Source organism: Carlito syrichta, unplaced genomic scaffold, assembly GCF_000164805.1.
Source record: "Carlito syrichta isolate Samal-C Ts95f unplaced genomic scaffold, Tarsius_syrichta-2.0.1 Scaffold308207, whole genome shotgun sequence".
NCBI lineage: Eukaryota > Metazoa > Chordata > Mammalia > Primates > Tarsiidae > Carlito > Carlito syrichta.
The window spans coordinates 26,892-33,116 of record NW_007252303.1 but is presented as its reverse complement, the minus strand read 5'-3'; the positions used below and the strand labels follow the sequence as shown (position 1 = coordinate 33,116).

The window sequence follows — 6,225 nt, the reverse complement described above, 5'->3', positions numbered from 1 at the left end:
GCTGACTCCAGACCATCCCTGTAAGAAACTCTTAAGAAAGTATTAAACACAGAGGAAAAGGGGAAAAGAACAACAATGTTCTTCACAAGAGTGCAGAAAAAAGATTTAAAACACACATGAACCAATCCAAAAAAACAAACAAAAGACAACAAACAACTACAAAAACAACTCTATAAGAACATCAAGGGAAGAAGCAGAAGAAGACGGCGCTCACCAGCTTTTTACCTGCACCTACTCAGCTATCTCAGGACCAACCTGAGGCTGAAGAAAAGGCAAGATCCCAGAGATCATGACAGACCTCCCTGGTCTCTTCCAGAAGAGAACCTCCCCCATACGGGTATCGGAAAGGCTGGATAGCTCGGTTATTAGAGGATTTTGGTGATGGAGGTGCTTTTCCAGAGATCCATGTGGCCCAGTATCCACTGGATATGGGATGAAAGAAAAAAATGTCAAATGCACTGGCCATTCAGATGGATCCTGAAGGAAAAATTAAATTGCGATTGCTCGACAAGGACAGTCAAAAGACAAGATCATTTATAGCAAATACACTGACCTGGTTCCAAAGGAGGTTATGAATGCAGATGATCCAGACCTGCAGAGACCTGATGAAGAGGCTATTAAAGAGTTAACAGAAAAGACAAGGGTAGCCTTGGAAAAATCTGTATCACAGAAGGTTGCAGCAGCCATGCCAGTTCAAGCAGCTGACAAACTGGCTCCTGCTCAGTATATCTGATACACACCATCTCAGCAAGGAGTGGCTTTCAACTCTGGAGCCAAACAGAGGGTTATTTGGATGGTAGAAATGCAGAAAGATCCAATGGAGCCTCCAAGGTTCAAGATTAATAAGAAGATTCCCTGGGGGCCACCTTCTCCTCCTGCACCCATCATGCATTCTCCTAGCCGAAAGATGACTATAAAGGAACAATAAGAATGGAAGATTCCTCCTTGTATTTCTAACTGGAAAAATGCAAAGGGTTATACAATTCCATTAGACCAGGGGTCCTCAAACTTTTAAAACAGGGGCAAAGTTCACTGTCCCTCAGACAGTTGGAGGGGCGGACTATAGTTTTAAAAAAAAAAAACTATGAACAAATTCCTATGCACACTGCACATATCTTATTTTGAAGTGAAAAAACAAAATGGGAACAAATACAATATTTAAAATGAAGAACAAGTAAAGTTAAATCAACAAACTTACCAGTGTTTCAATGGGAACTATGGGCCTGCTTTTGGCTAATGAGATGGTCAATGTCCAGTTCCATATTTGTCACTGCTACTTGTACAAGTGATGCAAATGTGTGTCAGTTAGTCTAGATCTGGTTGGAGATTTCAGATGTTTCATTCTGGAAAAAGTCTGTTCACAGACATAACTGCTGCCAAAGATGGTTGCCATTTTGAGTGCATGGTTCCTGAGATTAGTATATGTCTCAGAGGGGAGAGATGCATAGAAATTAGGAAGGCTGCTTGACTTGAATGCATCTTTCAGAGAGTCACAATTCTGCAGTTCAGCCAGTTCCATTTGGTAAATTGTATTCATATTTTCAATGTCAATACAAAATGGGTTACAGAAAAGCTGTTTGTCCTGTTCATGGAGATGAAGCTCTTTAAATCTAAATTGGAACTCCTTTTGCAACTTTTCCAGTGAATCCACACATGTTTTGTTTGGGAATGCAACCAATGGTTTTTCCGCTAACAGATTTTGAGTTGTGGGGAGATGGCAGAAGTTTTCCCCCTTCACTTGTTTGATGAGGAGGCCTAATTTTACTTCAAATGCTTTCACATGTGATTGCATATCACAGATGAGCTTCCCCTTTCCTTGAAGTTGCACAGTGAAACTGTTGAGTAGCTCTGTGACATCTGTCAGAAAGGCGAGGCGCCATTTCCATTCTTCATCATTGAGCTCTGGTACTTCTTTGTTTTTTGACAGCAGAAAAGCTGTAATCTGTGGAAGTAAGTCATAGAAATGTTTCAAAACTCTCCCTCAACTCAGACAATGGACTTCTGTGTGGTACAGAACATCTTCATAGGCAATATTTAGCTCAGACAGAAATTCCTGAAATTGTCTGTGGTTTAGTGCATTAGCTCTAATGAAGTTAACACAAGATACCACAATTTTCATAACAGAGTCCCACTTCAGTGATTTACTACACAGTGCTTGTTGGTGGATGAGGCAGTGTATGGCTATTGGATGAGAATGGTTATGTTTGCCCATCTCTTGGTTAATGCAAGCAATTACTCCTTTCTTAGACCCCACCATGCTAGGAGCACCATCAGTTGTCACACTGGTTAGTTTAGCCCAGTCCAGCTCCAAACCATTCACAGTTTGGCAAACCTTTTCATAGATATCCTCTCCTGTAGTTGTTCCTTTGATGCTTTGCAGTGCAGCAAGCTCTTCTGTGACTTCAAAATAGTCATTCATCCCACGAATAAAAATTAGAAGTTGTACAGAATCATGAGCATCATTGCTTTTGTCGAGTACCAAGGAAAAATAGGAAAGTTTTTTTGCGGAGTTTTGCAAATGCTGATGAAATTGTCTCCCATTTCTTCAATCCCTCATGTAAAGACTCACTGTACTAAATAAATAGGCCTTCTCTGGATACATCTTTTGGCAACAGAAAGAAGGCATTCTTTAACAAATTCTCCCTCCATAAATGGTCTGCCAGTGCACGCTATTAGCTTGGCAACTTGAAAACTTGTTCACAGTGATGAAATATTTAGCTGCTTCTGCTTCACAAAAGTATTTTGCTGAGTTTTCAATGTATTTTTCAGTTTTAATATTTTATCTTTTCTCACTTCTCCGACCAAACAATCATATTTGTCTTTATGTTGAGTTTGATAGTGTCGACGCAAATTGTATTCTTTGAACAAAAACACTATATTCTGGCACATCAAACACACAGCTCTTTCCTTGTACTGCATGAAAAAGTAATCATAAGTCCACTGTTCTTTGAATATTCTACACTCCAAGTCAATTTTTCTCTTTCTTGATATCATTGTTTCCTAGGGATTCCAAATTGCTATTAGTAAAATACATATATATACAGCACTACAAAAACAATATACCAGCAATAACTTTGCCCACACAGAGACTAACTTTGCCCACACAGAGACATACAGACTGTACTGCCCATCAATGCAGTCTGATCAGTGTCCATCAATGTAGCCTTACCAGTCCACATCATTTCGGCCTCACCAGTGCCCATGTTGGTGGAACTCTGCTTTTACCTCAGGCTCACACTGGTGTGGTGTGGGAACCGGCACAATTACAGAGCCAGTTCCTCCACCACCTTTCCAGTTCACACTACCCTGTGTGAACCGCACTGCGATCTGTGAACTCGCACAGGAATCTGATTGCATGGGTCTTCTTACCCATGCAATCAGATTCCACTGCAGCAAAAAAGAAGGCACATATACCTTTTTTCTTCCAAATCTAATGCAAGTTCAGCCATACAAGCATATGGCTGAACTCGCACTGCTCAGAGATCGCAACAGTGTGAACCGGGGCTTACACATCACACAACATACAACATCATACACAACTGAATAGCAATCAGAATACAAATGCACTTACTGTCAATTAAATTGGGTTTCCTACTCCTCAGCTGTCTGCAGAGCAGGATTAAGTTCCCATGGGGCCCTAGGCAGATTACCAGTTTGGGGCCCCCATGCAATAACACTGAGCACTGACCATTTACATAACACTGAGCACTGACCATTTGCATTAACAATGACTGCTGAACATTTGCGATAACACTGACTGCTGACAATTTGCAATAATACTGAGTGTTGACCATTTGCATTAACACTGAGCACTTACAATTATCATTACCACTGAGCACTGACTATTTGCAATACCTCTGAGTGCTGACCATTTGCATTACCTCTGAGCACTGACCATTTGCATTAGCACTGAGTGCTGACTATTGCGTTATCACTGTGATGCAACCCCCCTAGAAACCACCCCCAACCAACTAATCAACTTCAAAAAAAAGGCTCTCCTAACTTCAAAAAATAAAAGGCTCTCCTAACTTCCAAAGAAAAGGCTCTCCTAACTTCAAAAAAAAAGGTGCCCCCTATCTGTAAAAAAAAAAAAAAAAAAAAAGACCTCCTAACTTCAGGGGAAAAAAGGCACCCCTTAACCACAAAAAAAGGCCCTACTAACAGCAAAATTTAAAAAAATAGACCTCCTAGCTTCAAAAAAAAAAAATCCTAACTTGTTCTTACCTCGGTCCTCAGGCAGCAGTAGGCTCTGCACAGGCAAGCTCGTGACTCATCTGATCACACCCGAGACTGAGAGGAGGAGTCGAGAGACAGAGAGAAGGAGGGGAGTCAGAGAGTGCAATGCACATTCCACACATGTGCACTGTAGGCCTGGACGAGTCGGCTGCTAGGCAGGACAGGCAGCGGTGGCAAAAACACCCGGTGGGCTGGATAAATGTCCTCGGCAGGCCACATGTGGCCCGTGGGCCATAGTTTGAGGACCCCTGCATTAGACAAATGTCTGGCTGCTGATGGAAGAGGACTGCAGACAGTACACATAAATGAAAACTTTACCAAACTGGCTGAAGCCCTCTACATTGCTGATCAGAAGACTCGTGAAGCTGTGGAAATGCGTGCCCAAGCAGAGAGAAAGATGGCTCAGAAAGAAAAGGAGAAGCATGAAGAAAAACTTAGAGAAATGGCCCAGAAAGCTAGGAAGAGAAGAGCTAGGATTAAAACCCATGTGGGAAAAGAGGATAGGGAGGCACAGGAGAGGGATGAAATTCAACATGACAGGTGAAAAGAGAGACAGCACGACCAGAATCTCTCCAGGGCGGCTCCTGATAAGAGGTTGAAACTGCAGATAAATGAAAATCGGGATATCAGTGAAGTCGTTGCTCTCAGTGTGCCCAATTTTGGGGCTTCCAATGAAGTTCAGTATGACCAAAGGGTCTTCAACCAACCCAAGGGTATGGACAGTGGATTTGCAAGTGGAGAAGATGAGTTTTATAATGTTTATGGTCAAGCCTGGAGAGTGGTAAAGATATGGCCCAGAGTATTTATAGGCCCAGTAAAAATCTGGACAAGGACATGTATGGTGATGACCTAGAAGCCAGAATAAAGACCAACAGATTTGTTCCTGACAAGGAGTTTTCTGGCTCAGATCGCAGGCAGAGAGGCAGAGAAGGACCAGTTCAATTTGAGAAAGATCCTTTTGGTTTGGACAAGTTTTTGGAAGAAGCCAAACAGCACGGTGGCTCAAAAAGACCCTCAGATAGCAGCCACCCCAAGGAACACGAGCATGAAAGAAAAGGAGGAAGGAGTAATACACATCTCTTCCAAGTGAATGAACTATTATCCCATGGCCCTAATGATGCAAGTCCTATGGGGGACCACTTTGTAAATGGTCAGGATAAAAACCAAATCTGGATTCCAGACCCCCGCACTACTTTTTATTACCAGAGAAAGGGAGGGGGGAATTCTACTTTGAATTATTTAGTTTTTTTAAACAGAGTGTTGTGTTTGTGCTTCTCCCACCTTTCAGCATTTGAGAACACGCAGTCCCACATACAGAATTCAGACCACTTCCCTTTGTGTGACACTAGTAGTTTGGGGCTCATATTCCGTGAAAGAAAACTGCTTATGAGTGAAGTTACCCCAGTCACGATGAGTAGGAAGATGTTCACATACTGGGACTGTCCTGCCAGACAAATCTTGCCCCTGCTGTGCTCTGTCTTAATTTGGAGTGGGGGAGGGGAAGAAAGCTCTTGCTTGGTGCAACTATTTGTTTCAAATAAAAACATTTAGACAGAGCCAGGCTCGGTGGCTCAGCCTGTAATCCTGCACTTTTGGGAGGCTGAGGTGAGTGGATTGCCTGAGCCTGTGGGTTGGAGACCAGCCTGGGCAGTGAGACCTCATCTCTACAATAAATCAAAAAATCAGCCAGGCATGGTAGTGCATGCCTGTAATTCTGGCTACTTGAAAGGCTGAGGCGGAAGGATCGCCAGAGCCCAGCAGGTTGAGGCTGCGGTGGCCGGGAGTGGCCACTGCACTCCAGTCTGGGTGACACAGTGAGACTCCAACTCAAAAAACAAAAACAAAAAAACAGAAAAAAATATTTAGACCAAAAAAAGAACATCATGACAAAAATAAACCCTCACATTTCAATGATTATCCAGAATGTGAATGGATTAAATGCATCACTGAAAAGACATAGAATGGAAAAATGGATAAAATATCATGAGA

The 6,225-nt window shown here is 42.4% G+C and overlaps 1 pseudogene; it reads left to right on the top strand.

Annotated features, from left to right (window-relative positions):
• Positions 1-212: 212 nt before the first annotated feature.
• Positions 213-5,626, top strand: LOC103267708 (annotated as a pseudogene).
• The last annotated feature ends 599 nt before the right edge of the window (positions 5,627-6,225 follow it).